Raw genomic sequence first — 16,069 nt, forward strand, 5'->3', positions numbered from 1 at the left:
AAAAAAAAAAAAAAAGAGTTCAGTAGCCACATGTGGCTAGTGGCTACCTTAAGGGATAGTGCAGATACAGAACGTTTCCATCATCACAGAAAGTTCTATCTGTCAGTACCACCTGGAAGGTTAGAAAGATCTCAAACGTTGATTATTACTGAGTACGATTTTCTTAACTATCTCTATATACGTTTTATGTTTTCTTCTGTCTTTTTTTTTTTTTTTGCCTGCATGTGCTAATCATTTTCTTGTTGATCCCTCACTTCCCTAGTCTGCCGGAGAGTCAGTGGGGATCACTGGCCCCTGCCTCTTTCCCAGGCTCCCTAGACACTGGATACCTTAGCAGGAGTCTGGGTGCAAGAGGCAGGGGAGGGCCCACCTCCACACACTCCCCCACCTCGGCTTTGGGAGGCATCCCTGGCAGTGACTGCATTTTTCCATATCCCCAGCAGCCTCCTATGAGGTTCCAGATCCTGCAGTTTGCCTCGTGGCTTCCTGTTTGGTTCCTCAGCGCTTCAAACACCTTTCAACTAGTTCCCAGTATTAAATTCCTTCTAATGAACCATCCGGCGTGAGGTCTGTTTTCCTGCCGGGACGCTGACCAATCTATTATGCCTATCCAGGTATCACATTTGAAGATAAGCCGTTATCGATTGAAAACTAGCAAATATGGACTATCTTTGCAGACGAGAAGTAAACCCTGAAGGTGACCACATTCCCACATCTTGGTACAACAAGATTAGTATTAGTTAGCCTTACAGAGGACATTTCTATTATGCTAAAGCCCATTTAATTTTTGTTAATTTTTATTGCCATTCTGTTTTCTAGAGAAGGGAACTGAGTCTCAAAGAGGCTCATAACTCATCCGATGACAGATACAAAAAAACACAAAAACACAAAATTCAAAAACAAGTCTGTCACATGATGCTGAACAAATGAGGTCCTGCACAAAAATTATACTACGTGATTCTGTTTTTTAATTTATTTTTATTTTTTAAAAAAAGAAAAAGAAAAACCATCAAAGGAATCTCTAGGTTTCTCTGACCTTAAGGCTCAAGCTTTTCCTACCAACCACTTTGCTCCAAAACCTTTTGCAGTATACTCAAACACGGGAGGACGATTCCCACCCAAGGGAAATACACATGAGCCGTACAAATCCACAAGAAGGGGAACTGGGCAGCCAATCAGAGAAGCCACAGCATCCTACAACATACCAAGGAACTGCTTTCAATCCATTGCCCTACTCCAAGTTTGCACCTTTTCTATCACCATAAATAATACTCAGGCTGGAAAGAGCAGAGCATGATTGGTAGGAGGAAGGAGAAATGCAAAACATATGAAGACATGCAAAGGAGTCAAAATTCTAGAAGCAGAAAATGTTGTGAGCAACTTTGGAGGAAAGTGAAAAAGAAAAAAAAAAACAACCAACAACACAAAGAGCCAGAAGATGAAGATCAGGCAAATACTGATTATTTAAAAGAACAAAAAATGGCAAAGTCTCCCTGTAATGATAGGATGCAGTCTGGACTCTGCAGGAGGAAGGCAAGCCAGATTCTGTGCCAACCGCCAGAGCAGCTTCATCTCCCGTCTCTCCTGGCTCCTTCTCTGCACGCCGTTGATAGCAACATTTTTGTAGCTATTTGCACTCTGCCTGCTGTTCCAGGCCTCCTCAGTTTTTCTCCTGCTGTTCCCTCTCACTGGAATGTCTTTCTTTACTCAGCTTAGCAATTACTTCCCTCGGGAAGGGTCCCCCGAACCTCAGGTCCCCCCCCCCCATGCCCCGATGCTCCCATGGCACCGATGATAGTGACATGATCTGCTCGGGTGCTAGCCTCCCCACTAGTCCATCCTCAGCTCCTCCACGGCTCCATCCTGTGCTATGCATCTCTACTTGCAGGACCGTGTTTGGGGCTTAGGACTTGGCAGGTGCATGGTGAGTCTTTGCTGCACTCTTGTATAGCTGTTCTGGGGCTGGTTTTTCTATGTGGCTTGTGAATGCAAAGAAAATGACGTAGTGGCTTTATAGATTTCCTGAAGTTGCTTCAGGACTCACCAATGTCCTCCACCGACTGTCTCCACTGAGTCCGAATGTCTTGCCTTCGATTAGGTTGCCACGTTCTGATGGAGCGGTATTTCAAGTGGGTATCAAGCTTGCCAAAGAGCCTCTGTCACTAGCAGGTCAGACGATTTTGGGGATGGAAGCTAAAGGAACGATGGCAATATTCCCCTATCCCATAATAAGAAGTGCTTTTGTCAAACATCCACCTCAATGATCCTTTGCCTTATGAAATGACAAGAATAAAGAGAAATACCATCATTATTCAGACCAAGTAAAACTGAAAAACCGACCAGACCACTCTCTTTGAACTAATTCTGGTTATAATATTGAAGTGTGAAGGGTTTGCTTGATGGTACAAGCAAAACCGTTGAAAATACGATCACGGGAAAACCAGAGGGAGGGGATTTTCAAGCAGTTGATGTCAGAGAATGATCTTACTGAAGTGGAAGCAACTTGAAGAGAACTCAGGGCGCAGAAAGAACACAAATTCTATGCCCCTGACTGTAATGTTGTGAAATTGTTCCAAGTCCCACCTGACACCTTTGTCCCAAACTATGATTATTCTATAAATCACAGACAAATGGACCACCAAATGTACTCTATGAGCAGGACAATGTTCCCACTGTACCTGTGGTCCTTCTAGAACACTGATTCAAATGCTAGGGCTGAGGCCTTCTAAATAGAAAATCCAACACTTATTACCTTGCTTTGCAGAAAACACAACTATAGGTAGGTTCTCCATGGGATGTGACATTTGGAACTTTCCTATCTTCTTTTCAAGCTTTTTACATAATGCATTTAAGTTTAGTTATTGACCTGTTATCATTAAAAATCAAACAAAATAAACAAACAAAAAAACTGCGATTGCTATAAACTTCCACTGCTTGGCAGAAGTCCAGTTGAGTCACGTTAACCTCGTTTCTATGAAGAAGACTAGACTCTCAGGGAATGGCATCAGCAGAGTGCTGGGAATGACTTCATCTAGAGGCCTAAGAAGTAGGTAGATGGAAGCAGAGCAAATCAGACCCAGGAGCGGGGAGAATCCTTTTTGGAAGCATACTGATCTTGAGAAAGCTACTTTCTCTTTCTGTGTCCTGACCCATAGAACAGTAATAACAACAGCTCCCTTGTATGCAGTTGAGTGAGAAAATGTATGTGAAGTGGACAGCAGGGTATATGGATGTCATAGCAGCCATATGAATGGCGGGGAGAATGAGAGTCTTTGGGGACAGCCCTGAGCAAAGGAAGTTGAGGCAAAGGCCAGCCAGGCCCCGAAACCACAGCTCCTGTGTCAGAGGGGAGCAGTGGGTTCTGTGGGCTCAGGCAGCCTGGCACATACGCCAGCACCATTTCTCCAACTCCCAGACTTGGGCAAGTTTCACAACCACCCTGTGCCTCAGTTTCCTTGTTTGTGACATGGGGTTAATAACAGTTCTTGCACTTCATGGGGCAGTTGTAGGAAATGATTCAGGTCACAAAAGGAAAGTGCCTGGCACATAAGGATTCCCCAAAGATGTGGCTGCTAAATGGCAGCTGATGGGCAGGAAGGGCAGGGCAGGTGTAAGAGAATTGATGTCCTCAGCCCACCGTGTTCGGGAAGAGTTATGATACCTGGCTCTGTTGGAAGCTTTGCGTGCACGGGGCGGGGGGGGGGGTGTCTTTGCTTATGAGGCTGACATGAATAGCAGAGTACCTTTCCATCTATTTCCTTCTTCAGGGGGCCATCTGCTCTGTTCCCAGGGCCACAATTCAGATCTTGAGAGCAAGAGCTAACAAAACCATGGACAAGGCTCCCATTCTGTCCTAAGCAGAGCAAGGGCTAGATAACAGGAGAAGCTGGGGGATTCCTAGCTCATTAAGCTACCGATCACAAGAGCACTGATTGTTGGAAGATGTCAACTCAGAAGACTGCAGCGGATCAGGGCGATGACAACACCGAGTGTGTTTATTGTGCTCACTAGTGACACAAAGGCAGAGAGGAGGTGGGCTCTGAAGAGGAGTCCTGATGCTTTGTAGATGCTCAGGAACCACTGGTTGAGTGAGTGAATGAATGAATGAATGAATGAATGAAAAGTCAAGATTTAAAGAGCTTTCAATAGGCTAAATTATAGGTCAAAACTCCAGATGCAATAGAAAGGGGATACATATTAAGCTTTGCCAAATGGCAGACATCTTACCTCATAGAAATAAACGCAACAAGGATTTAGGAGATGTCTCAAGGACAAGCTTAACAGATAACCATATGGTGTGACCTAAGCAAGATAGACTTCAGCCACGTTATGAAGGTCAGAGAAGAAAGAGACCCCCCGGAGCTGGCCATGGCCAAGCCTCATGGTGCCCTGTCTTCTTCGGTGTTTGGACAATGCTCCCAGTAGCACCTCCACTGATGCTCTGGGTGGTGCAAAGGCAGAACACCAGTGAGAGTCTGGAAACTCTGCCACGGGGGAAGCAACTCAGGGGACTGATCATTCTTAGTCTGGAAAAAGAAAGAAGACTTATTGGGGGCATGAGAGGGGACTTGGACTATGTAAAATCTGAAGGGCCATCAAGCAGACGATGAATTAGCTTTATTATTAAACTGAGCAAGTACTTATTGAATGTCTCTATTTACAAAGTACTCATTTGACAAATATTGACTGCTCACTGCTTCTGTGCCAGGCACTGTGCTAGATGCTGGGGCAAGGCTCTCTGCCTTCATGAAGCTGACATTGAATGCATAATGGGAAAGACAGCCAATACACAAGAAAACAGAGAATAATTTCTGGAAGGATGAAAGTGTACGTGATGTGTGCCTCACACATTTGCCTTCAAATCTAGTAGGATATGCTTATTCTTTGTTGTTCCATCAATGAGATAAAGATAGACTGTATTTCAATAAAAGGAAGAAATTTCTCCCAATAGAGCATGAACTCTGTCAAAAAGTAGTGGATTCTATCATCGGGAACGTGAAAAACAAAACCTGCGTGGCCATCTTTCAGGGCTGTTGTGGGGAATTGCTAAGTATGAGTTAAAAATGGATCAGTGGTCCCAAGAGCTTTGGATTTCCTAGACCAGTACAATTGAAAACATGGCAGGTGGCAACACAGGATCACCAAGTTTTTATATGCCTAAGTACATTAATAGAAACCCTACTATTATTAACATCTTCTCATTAAAGAAATGTCATTTTTTAGGGGCTTACAAAAAAAGAATGACACAATATCAGAATAAAAAGTTCTGTAAGTAAATTTGGTTATATTAAAATTTCATAACATTGGCCTTACTTTTCTAATTTTGCAACAGACCATCAAAAATCTCATCTTCAGCCTGAAATAGTCCAGAGCCTGAAATTTGAAAACAGAACCAGATGACCTTGAAATTCTTCCTAATAGTTTTCCAATGATTATGCACTACCAAAATGTAGTACATTTGTTTAAGCGTGGGGTTTTGGAGCTGATGTCTGTGAATTTAAAGCCACGGCTCAAACCAGCCACAGGAAAGCTATTTAACTTTCAGTTTCGACCCCCGTGACAACGGGAATAATAACATTACTGACTTGTGTGCTATGAGAATTCACTGAGGGGCACCTGGGGGGCTCAGTTGGTTGAGCATCTGACTCTTGGTTTCGGCTTAGGTTATGATCTCCGGGTCGTGAGATCAAGCCTGGTGAGCACAATAAACACACTCCGCACTGGGCGTGGAGCCTGCTTCGGATTCTCTCTCCCCCTCTCCCTCTGCCCCTTCCTCCCACCGCTCACCCCTACTTGCACATGCACACTCTGTCTCTCTTAAAAAAAAAATTTAAAAAAAGAAAGAAACGAAACAGATTGCCTTCTTTAGCATGTAATACTTGAAACCCTGGCCCCTATTGCCAGGGAAGTAGACAAGCATCACAGCTGGTTCCTAAAAGGATGATTTTCTCTTCCTCCTCCACATTATTCATTTCCCTAAGCTCCTCCTTCTGCCTTCTGCTGCCTACCTTCTCTAGCACCTACTGGCTTCTCCAGTGAATGCCTGACCCCTTACTACTTTTTTTCTTGCCTCTTGGAGCCTCTTCCCTATCCTTTATTTTTTTCTTTTTCTGCTTTATTTTAGTTTGTCGAGTTTGTGGTGGTTGGTGGAGCCTCCTACATTTTCTCTCCCACCTGCCTGCTTGCTCCCCAGTCTACCAGTGGTACGGCTTCCCCTCAGGTCTTCCCCGCCCTGCCTGCTGCCATCCCCAGCGTGGCCAACAGGGTTAGCAAGCTTCCAGAGTAATCAACAACTCTTGCTTCATTTCTTTGGCAGGCAATGGAACATGTCTGAACGCTGAGGAAACGTAGGTTCTTAGGTCTGTGAGTTCAAGTCGGAAAGCTAAGTAACACACAAGATGACTTACGTTTGAAAGCTGAGCCACCAGTCAACTCTCCGAGGCTCATGCTTTGTGACAATGCCCTGCAGTGTCTACTCAAAAGGATGCGTTGTTCTAACAATAGCTAATGCTTCTCTTGTTTGGTGAGGAAGTGATACTGCGTTGTTATTAACAGTGATCGGATTTAAGTCCTGGACAGGTGCTGAGCACCCTAGAATTCAAGAACTCGATTCGTCAGCAGCAATAAATTTAGACAGAAAGGTGCCGAAATAAGGTCTTCCTACACGGGTCTTAACCGAGAGACGTCAGTGGAGTGTCTAGGATTTGGCATTTGCGTAAATTAAAATGTGCTGAATATGTCCTGCATTACTTTTCATTAATGCCTATGTCAGTCCCACATTTAGGACTTATTAGTTCAAAATGTGGCTGGGCACGCTAGAAGAATAAAAGCGTGGTGTGGTATAATTCTTGAACACAGTCCAATGGATAAAAAACTGGTCCCCAAGTTAGGACATTCAGGCTCATGTTGAGATTTCTTATTATAGACATGGGTTATGTATAACTGATTCTCAGGATTTTAATAGATAAGTGGAAGTTTCTCCCTGTCTGAGATACTGCTATAGTTTTTATTCATGCCCTCTAATTTTCCTTTTCTTTTAAATTTTCTCCATAAAAAGTAGGTCACATGTGACCTTGTGGGATACTGTAAGACCTTTTGCTTTCATCCTTAGTGAAATGGGAGCCAGTGGAGTGTTGGGAGCAAAGGGGAGAGAGGATCTGCCTTACCTTTTAAACAGGATCTCTCTCATTCCTGTGTGGGGAATCAGAGCAAAAAAGGAAGACTATTTAATAGGCAATGGCAATAATAGACCCTTTATATGTAAATAAATTGATGTCCTATGATATTAAAAAGTTTCCATTTTAAGTCAACTCTTCTGTCCCCAAGTACCAAAAACAGACAAGTAGTTTTTGGCGATCAGCTAAGCCGTGCATTCTCACCCAGTTATGAGTTATCAATGCCACATCGTTATATAACATATTTGATTCATAAAATTAGTATGTGCACAAATCTTTTAAATTCTGAATTCTCCCTCTCTCTTTTTTAAAAGATTTTATTTATTTGACAGAGAGAGAGACAGTGAGAGAGGGAACACAGGCAGGGGGAGTGGGAGAGGGAGAAGCAGGCTTCCCGCGGAGCAGGGAGCCCGATGCGGGGCTCGATCCCAGGACCCTGGGATCATGACCTGAGCCGAAGGCAGACATTTAACGACTGAGCCACCCAGGTGCCTCCTAAATTCTCTTTTATAGAGAAGTTCTAATACTAGAAAAATATCCTACGAGTAAATAGGCTCATTATTTATGTGCAACAAAACTTAGGAATAAGCACATTTATCACAGCAAGTTTGTGATGGCAGAAAACTGGAAACAGTATAAATATTCAATTAAGAACATTCTGACAGACACCCAGAACTGACAAATTGAAGGCAATCAAAATGTTATTGTAGAAGAATACCTAGTAATCCAGAAAGCTGCCCTCAGTGTTTGGCTAAGTGAGAAAAATTTCTTAAATAGGGTATAGAACAATATGTATACAGTGTATTTGCAGAGGGAAACAAGAGATATTTAAATGTTAATGGTAGTTTTTCTCTGTGTGATGGCATTACAATGGTTCTTTTATTTTTTTGAATTATTTCAGTTTTCTAAAATGTCTACAGTGAATGTTTATTACATTTGTAATAAATGTAAAATGAAAAAAAGTAATGCATATATTAAACCCAGTTCTGTATAATACCAGTGTTTCTCAACTGTGGGGAGTGGCTGGAGTTCCAAAGATATTTTCAAAGTGGTCCGTGACTACCACTATGAGAATTTTTAGTGTGGTGTTTTCATTAAGATGACAACCTTAACATAATGATATAGACATAGTTTGGATCATCTGGATGATCATGGTATCTTAGAGATGACCAGTGCCCATATTTGCATTTAGTTTTATGTCTGCAAGGTTGACAAGTGCTACCACTCTAATTCTCACAGACTAATGAGAAAAGAAACAGAGTCAAATGTAACAGGTGATGTATTTGCAGCTGGTAAAGGCCACAGCCCACTGCACAAATTAGGGTTTGCAGAATTTCCAATAGAGAAAGTCCTGGGGAATACCAGGCATGCCAAACTCAAAAGAACTTGTGTCATGGGGCGCCTGGGTGGCTCAGTCGTCAGGCGTCTGCCTTCAGCTCAGGTCATGATCCCGGGGTCCTGGGATGGAGCCCCTGCGTCTGGCTCCCTGCTCGGCGGGGAGTCCGCTTCTCTGCCCCTCCCCCTGCTCCTGTGAGTGCACGTGCGTGCGTTTGCGCGCTCTCTCTCTCAAATAAATAAGTAAAATCTTTTAAAAAATAAATGAAATAGGGGCGCCTGGGTGGCTCAGTCGGTTAAGCGTCTGCCTTCGGCTCAGGTCATGATCCCAGGGTCCTGGGATCGAGTCCCGCATCGGGCTCCCTGCTCCGTGGGAAGCCTGCTTCTCCCTCTCCCACTCCCCCTGCTTGTGTTCCCTCTCTCACTGTGCCTCTGTCAAATAAAAAAAAACAAAGAAGAAGAACTTGTGTCAGCATTCATTATCCAATTCACAAAGTGATCAGTGATTAAACTGTAGCAAAGAGTATCATCAGTCACACTAAATGAACCAGTGTTTTATAGCAGTTGTTTTTAGTTTTTATTGTATTTAATGTTTTGGCCTATGTGAAAGCAATAAGCACAGGGATTTTGTGCCTATTTATTTTATTTTCTGGTGCCAATTTTAAATTCAGTTTTATTTCTTTTATTTTTATATTTTATTATTATTTTATTTATTTCAGTTTTATTCCTGAGCTCTTATCCATAGAAGAGACACTGAGGATGCCATTAGCATCAATATCAAATGTGACTTCAACAGAAGGAGCACCACGGGGGGCAGGAGGTATGCCTATGAGTTCAAACTTGCCAAGTAGGTTGTTGCTGTTGTTGTTTTTTTTAAGATTTTATTTATTTATTTGACAGAGAGACATAGCGAGAGCAGGAACACAAGCAGGGGGAGTGGGAGAGGGAGAAGCAGGCTTCCTGCCAAGCAGGGAGCCCGATGCGGGGCTCGATCCCAGGACCCTGGGACCATGACCTGAGCCGAAGGCAGACGCTTAACGACTGAGCCACCCAGGCACCCCAAGTAGGTTGTTATCCATGGTTATGGCACGCTCACCTTCATAAACCTGAACGAGCACACCAGGCTGGTTGTCAGAGTAGGTAGGGAAGGTCTGCATCTGTTTGGTAGGAATGGTAGTATTGCACTTGGTGAGGACAGTCATGACTCCTCCAGCAGTTTCAAAGCCAAGAGAAAGAGGAGTGACATCCAACAGCAGGGAATCCTGAACATTTTCAGACTTGTCTCCAGAAGGGATGGCTGTCTGGACAGCTGCACCAGAAGCAACAGCCTCATCAGGGCTGATGCTCTTGTTCAGTTCCTTTCCATTGAAGAAGTCTTGCAGAAGTTTCTGAATCTTGGGGATATGGATAGAACCACCCACCAGGACAATATCATTGATCTGACACTTGTGTAGCTTGGCATCCCAAAGGGCTTTCTCTATAAGGTCCAGGGTGCCACAGAGCAGGTCAGCATTTAATTCTTCAAATCGGGGACAAGTCATAGAGGTATGGAAGTCAATTCCTTCATACAGAGCATCAATCTCAATACTGGCCTCGTTGCTGGAAGACAATGTATGCTTAGCACACTCGTAAGCAGTCTGGAGGTGATGGACTGCCCTCTTGTTCTTGTGGATGTCCTTCTTATGTTTGCACTTGAACTTCACAATAAAATGGTTGACCATTCGGTTGTCAAAGTCTTCTACACCTAAGTGGGTGTCTCCAGCTGTAGATTTGACCTTAAATATCCCATTTTAATGGTGGGGATTGAGACATCAAAAGTGCCACCTCCTACATCAAAGATGAGCACATTCCTTTCAGCTCCAACCTTTCTGTCTAAGCCTCTGTGATTTCCTTCATCTTTGTCAAAACCACAGAGGACACCTCTTCTTTCCCTTGTATTTTACTTAGACCTTGGGCCTGCCAGCATCATTCCCCACCATGAAGAGCCAATGCTCCATATCAGATTGGACAAGAGCATCACCGACTTTATGTCCGATCAGGCATTTGACATCAAAAACTGTGTTGGTGGGGTTCACTGCAACTTCATTCTTTGCAGCATTGCTGATCAATCGTTTGATTTCAGTAAAAGTGACAACTTGGGGTGGTTCAGTTTCCCTGATCGTTGGCAATTATTTCCACTTTCCCATGCTGGAAGACACCCACACCATAGGAGGTGGTGCCAAGATCAATGCCAACTGCAGGTCCCTTAGATGTAGCGCTTCCATGTGGGCCTTGTGCAGCTTGCAAAGAAAACAGCAATCTGGAGAGCTAGCATGTCGTTCAATGAGATCCTGTGCCTACTGAGTTTTGTGTTGTATTCACTTAAGTAGCATACTGTGAAAAATATTAAATTGAAGTCTAGAAAAATCTTTGTCTTTTTTGAAGTGTCTGCACACTGCCCAGGTTTGATAAGCACTGTTCTAGAACAAAAAAATGCTCCCCACACATGAACACGGTACCTTTAGAAGCTACATAAGCTCAGGACGCTAAGCTGTCACTTCATCTTATGCACTGATGCTCCTAACACCATGTCACAAACACAGAAAGGGATCCAGTTCCACAAGTTGGGTGCTGTATTATTTGGAACCTCAAATACATTTTTTTTACTCACAGAAATTACATTAAAAACCATGTTAGGATCCCAGATCAGTTGACCAAAGCCCTTCTATTTATTTTTTAAAGATTTTATTTCTTTATTTGAGAGAGAGAGAGAAAGAGAAAGAGCATGAGAGAGATCACGAGCAGGAGGGAGAGGTAGACGGAGAAGCAGACTCCCGTTGAGCAGGAAGCCCGATGCAGGGCTCCATCCCAGGAACCTGGGATCACGACCTGAGCCAAAGGCAGAAGCTTAACCGAATGAGCCACCCAGGCGCCCGATCAAAGCCTTTTTAATATAAAATGTTCCTGGGCCAGGAAGAATGATGTGTCCTGGAGTACATTTTAAAAGACAAGTTTTCCTTTCCTTTTTCATTAGACCAGGAAACATTTTATAGCAGAGGTTTGGGGCTACCTGTCCTTATCTTCTGCTTCATTCTAGCTCTACCTCTTCCCCAAATCTAGCAATTCTTCTCTCTAAAAGTATTTCCTGCTGCAAAACAAGTGCGCTCATACATAGAATTGCCCAAAGTTTACAAACAGCTCCACCGGGCCTATCTTCCTGACTCCTCATATCACAGCAGCCTGATAAATAAGCATTAAAATTCTCATTTTGTAGATAGCAAAACAGATTCAGAGAGGTTAAGTGGTGTTCCCGTGGTCAAACAGCTAGTAACAAAATAGGCCTGAAGTAAAGTGTTTGATTCCAATTCCCTGAGTTTTTCCCTCCAATCTCTGATAATAACAACTATTTTTCTTTCCCAGATCATTAGGAGGGAAAAATGTTTAATTAACAAAAATTGTTTCAAATGGCTAATAACCACTTAACTCTCTGAGATATCTGCATTTTCAAAGCAGAGTGCCAAGCTGCCTAAATCTATAACATGGAGAACCGCAGGAAAGGTGTATTTGTTTCCTAGGGTTGCAAATTACCACAAACTCTGTGGTTTAAAACAACAGAAATGCATTCTCTCACTGCTCTGAAAGCTAGGGGTCTGAAGTCAAGGTGTTGGCAGGGTTGGTTTCTTCTGGAGGCTCCAGGGGACAGTCCCCTTCTAAGCCGGCCATCCTTGTTGTGTCTTGGCTCGTAGACACAGCACTCCAATCCCTGCCACCATGTTTCTCCCCCTCTCCTCCCCTTGCCTCTCCTCCCCTTGCCTCTCCTCTCCTCTTCTCAGGACACTTGTCATTGGACTTGGAGCTCACCCTAGTCCAGAATGATCTTACCCTGAGATCTTCAACTTAATTATATTTACAAAGACCCTTTTACCAAATAAAGTCCCACTCACAGGTACTGGATGGATTTATCTTTGGGGGAGGGGCACAGTTCAAAGCACTACACAAGGGCAATTGCAAAGTGAACTTTCTCGTTCATGGAATACTGAGTATCCCACCCATTATCTCCTAGCCAGAAACAAACATCCTATATCTGGAAATTTCCTCCAGGTTCTGGATTCCACCTCTAGTCATTGGTTTCCCATATTTCTGTATTCTGCCTAAAACGGGAGTTTCCCTCTTCTTTGCCCATTCATATGATCACCTCCACTGAGACGGCTGCCTGGCTTTCACTGATTTCTCTACCTGGCCTGGTCTTCCATTCTCCTTAGCATTTACTAAAGCCCACTGAGTCCAGGCTTCCAGGAAAGCTCATTCACTACCCCCTCTCATCCTCAACTACCATTTATCTTGGACCAGAATGCGAACACCGGGGAGACATGATTGGTTGTTCTTAGAGGTGAAGGCAGCCTGACCCTGCCTGGGAGTCAGTGTCTCTCATTAGTTCCTGAAAGGTGATGCTTTTCATTGCTTCTTCCTCTTGCCCCTGCCCTCACATCAGCATTGATTCCTGTGGCCCAGAAATCCCAGGGCATTTTCCACACCCCACTGCAGGTAGGGGAGCCCTGGGCTAAGGCTCCTGTGTCTACTATCCCATAGCAGTGGGGGGACAAGGTGGTGCTGGCCATACTCAAGAAAAAAAAAAAAGACCAATATTTGTAAGAAAAGAAAGGCTTCCTTCTGCTTCAGACCCCGTTCTCTGTGACAGACGGTGCTCCTTAAAATATACCCTCCACTTAAATCAACTGAGCCACCCAGGCATATGCTAAGTGAAATAAGTCAATCAGAAAAAGACAATTATCATATGGTTTCACTCATATATGGAATATAAGGAAACCACAGAGGATCATAGGGACAGGGAGGGAAAACTGAAGGGGAAGAAATAAGAGAAGGAGACAAACAATGAGAGACTCGGGACTCCAGGAAACAAACTGAGGGTCGCCGAAGGGGTGGTGGGTGGGAGATGGGGCAACTGGGTGATGGGCATTAAGGAGGGCACATAATGTGATGAGCACTGGGTGTTACACTCAACTAATGAATCAATGAACATCACATCAAAAACTTATGACTGGGTGTTATATTCAAACAATGAATCATGAAACACTACATCAAAAACCAATGATGTAATGTACAATGATTAACATAACATAAGAAAAAATAAATAAATAAAACAAAAACTTATGATTTGTTATATGTTGGCTAATTGAATTTAAATAAATAAATTATATAATTATATATATATGTATATACAATTTATATATATATCATATAGTTATATAATTTATAATTTAACATATAATTATATATTATATACAATTCTATATAACATATAAAATAATATATATAATTATATATATTATATATTATATAAACATATATCTCCTCCCCTGACCACCCAAATGAGAAACACCCCTAATAGTTGGTTAAACATGCACCCTTCTAAGCCCGATTCTAGGCCACTATAACAGAACCTCTGGGAAAGGACCCAGAACTCTGTTTTTTAGCAAGTTTCCCAGTGGTCCTCCCACAGGCTAGGTTCTGAGAACCATCTCCCAGTATAATCACAAGTAAACAGCACAGCGTGCTTCTCAGCATGAAATTAGGCAAAGCTGTTCCCTCACAGAGCCCTTCCTGCAGCATAACACTGCCCGTAGGTTCACATCAGACCCTCACAGCCCCAGAATCACCTTTCCTCCTCCATCCTTCCCACCTGGGCAGGAACCAGCCCACTGTCTTCTCTCTTTCTGCTTCGTGTTTGGGGAATGTATCTCCCATCCCTACTACTGGGCCATTGCCAGTGCTCCCAAGGGTCTCCTTACAGTCTGAATTCTGGAAAGAACATTGAGATTTGGGTGCCTTTCCCCACCAGCTCTCATTGTCCAAGGTATTAAGAAGCGCACAGAGAAAAAAAGCACAGCAAGAGACCCCCCCCAAAGCTTTCCCCAGGAGGGCGTGTTCCTGCTTGAGTCTGACTTGAGTTGTGCAGGAGGCTGGCCCGGGCTGCCCCCAGTGGGATCGGATGAGTTTCAAAGTCACTCGTGAACCGTGCAAGCGCAAGTAGTTGGTGTTAAGTTCATTTCTGCCCTAAGATTTCCTGTAAGCTTTCCGAATCCACCACAACCATTAACACATCTTTAGTTACGTGGCAAACGTGGCATCTGAAAAGCTCAAGTAGCAGAAGTTTGAGTACAAAACCCTAAAGAGCTGGATTCCCAAAAGAGCTGGATTCAGCTCACCAACCAGCATATGGTTACCAAGCACTTATTATGTGCGAAAAAAAATATTTTACCTGTGTGTTGTATGGCTAGATGTGTGTGTGTGTGTTGTGATAAAAAATAATTCTGCAAGGCCCGACTGCTGGGTAGTTCTCGACCTTGGATATTTAGCTTTTCCAAGGCCTGCTGGCTAGATTCTGGTTAGTGGGATGTGTCATCAAAGGGTGGAATCACGAATATATTTTTCATTCCTATCTACCCTTACCTGCTCACACACTATTTAAAATAGAGCTTCACACAAAGTGAGTTATTAACAGTAGCAAAAGTTTGGCATGCACAAAAAAGTTTACCAAAAACTCCCAAGATCACTGTACAGTACTGTACAGAGAGCAAGTGTTCTGGGCCTCTGAGGTGGGGACTGGCCACTTGGCATTTGTGTTTTGGGGCAGGGTACAGGGTGGGGGGGAGGTCTAAGCGTAGAGCAGGTGATTTGCAAGAGGAATGTGATTTCTCTTTTGGTCACAGACCATGCTGCTTGAAATATCAATCTTTATAATTTCATAACCACTAAGTATTTGTATCTAAGGTGCTATATAAAAATAATTTGTTATAAAGTAAGTACTTAAGTATATTTTTGTTTATGTTTTTTGGGATCTGTTTATTAAAGCTGTTCTTGAAACCCTACTCTTGTCAACATTTACCCTGCGGCCAGGTCTAGAGTACTGTACTAGCTATATATTCAATTCTTAAATGTGGGTTGGAATAAAAATTATTCTAGAAATGTAGTACAATCCACAAAATAAATATACTTTTAATACAGTTCAGAAAATGAGTTCCTTGCGATAACTGGGTGATGGGCATTAAGGAGGGCATGTGATGTGATCAGCACTGGGCGTTATACGCAACTAAGGAATCATTGAACACTACATCCAAAAACTAATGATGTGTTAGATGCTGGCTAGTTGAATTTAAATTAAAAAAAAAAAAGTAGTTCTTTGGGATACATCAAATACATTGATTTTGAATCTACCAATTCCTTTCTAAATGTAATACAAACAAATTGTTAGAGGTTAAATGTTGCAAAAATGGAAAAAAGCCAACCTGGTAGTTAAATGGAAGGCAGGGTCTGGGAAATCTGACTTACATGACACCAGGCAGATGCTTACCACATTGCCGTATCAGCTTCTCCATAGGAAGCTGTAGAAAAAAACCCCATATAACCCCTGTAAGACTGTATCACAGCTCTCATTTCCTTTTCTACATGCCAGGATAAAAGCACTTCCCTGAATTCTGAGCAGTTCTTTCTTCTGAAGAAAACCAGTTATGATCTCATAAATGTATTGTAAAAATTAAGCAATAGCTGGATGCAATCTA

At 43.0% G+C, this 16,069-nt stretch overlaps 1 protein-coding gene and 1 pseudogene across 5 annotated transcripts in view; both read right to left on the minus strand.

Annotated features, from left to right (window-relative positions):
- RCAN2 (regulator of calcineurin 2) overlaps positions 1-16,069 on the minus strand; it is a 266,173-nt gene that overhangs the window by 162,025 nt on the left and 88,079 nt on the right. The window lies entirely within an intron of this gene.
- Positions 8,786-16,069, minus strand: part of LOC102736234 (heat shock cognate 71 kDa protein-like) — a 48,755-nt pseudogene continuing 41,471 nt past the window's right edge.

This window comes from Leptonychotes weddellii, chromosome 8 (genome assembly GCF_054177405.1).
Source record: "Leptonychotes weddellii isolate Sample4059 chromosome 8, ASM5417740v2, whole genome shotgun sequence".
NCBI classification, from domain to species: Eukaryota; Metazoa; Chordata; class Mammalia; order Carnivora; family Phocidae; genus Leptonychotes; species Leptonychotes weddellii.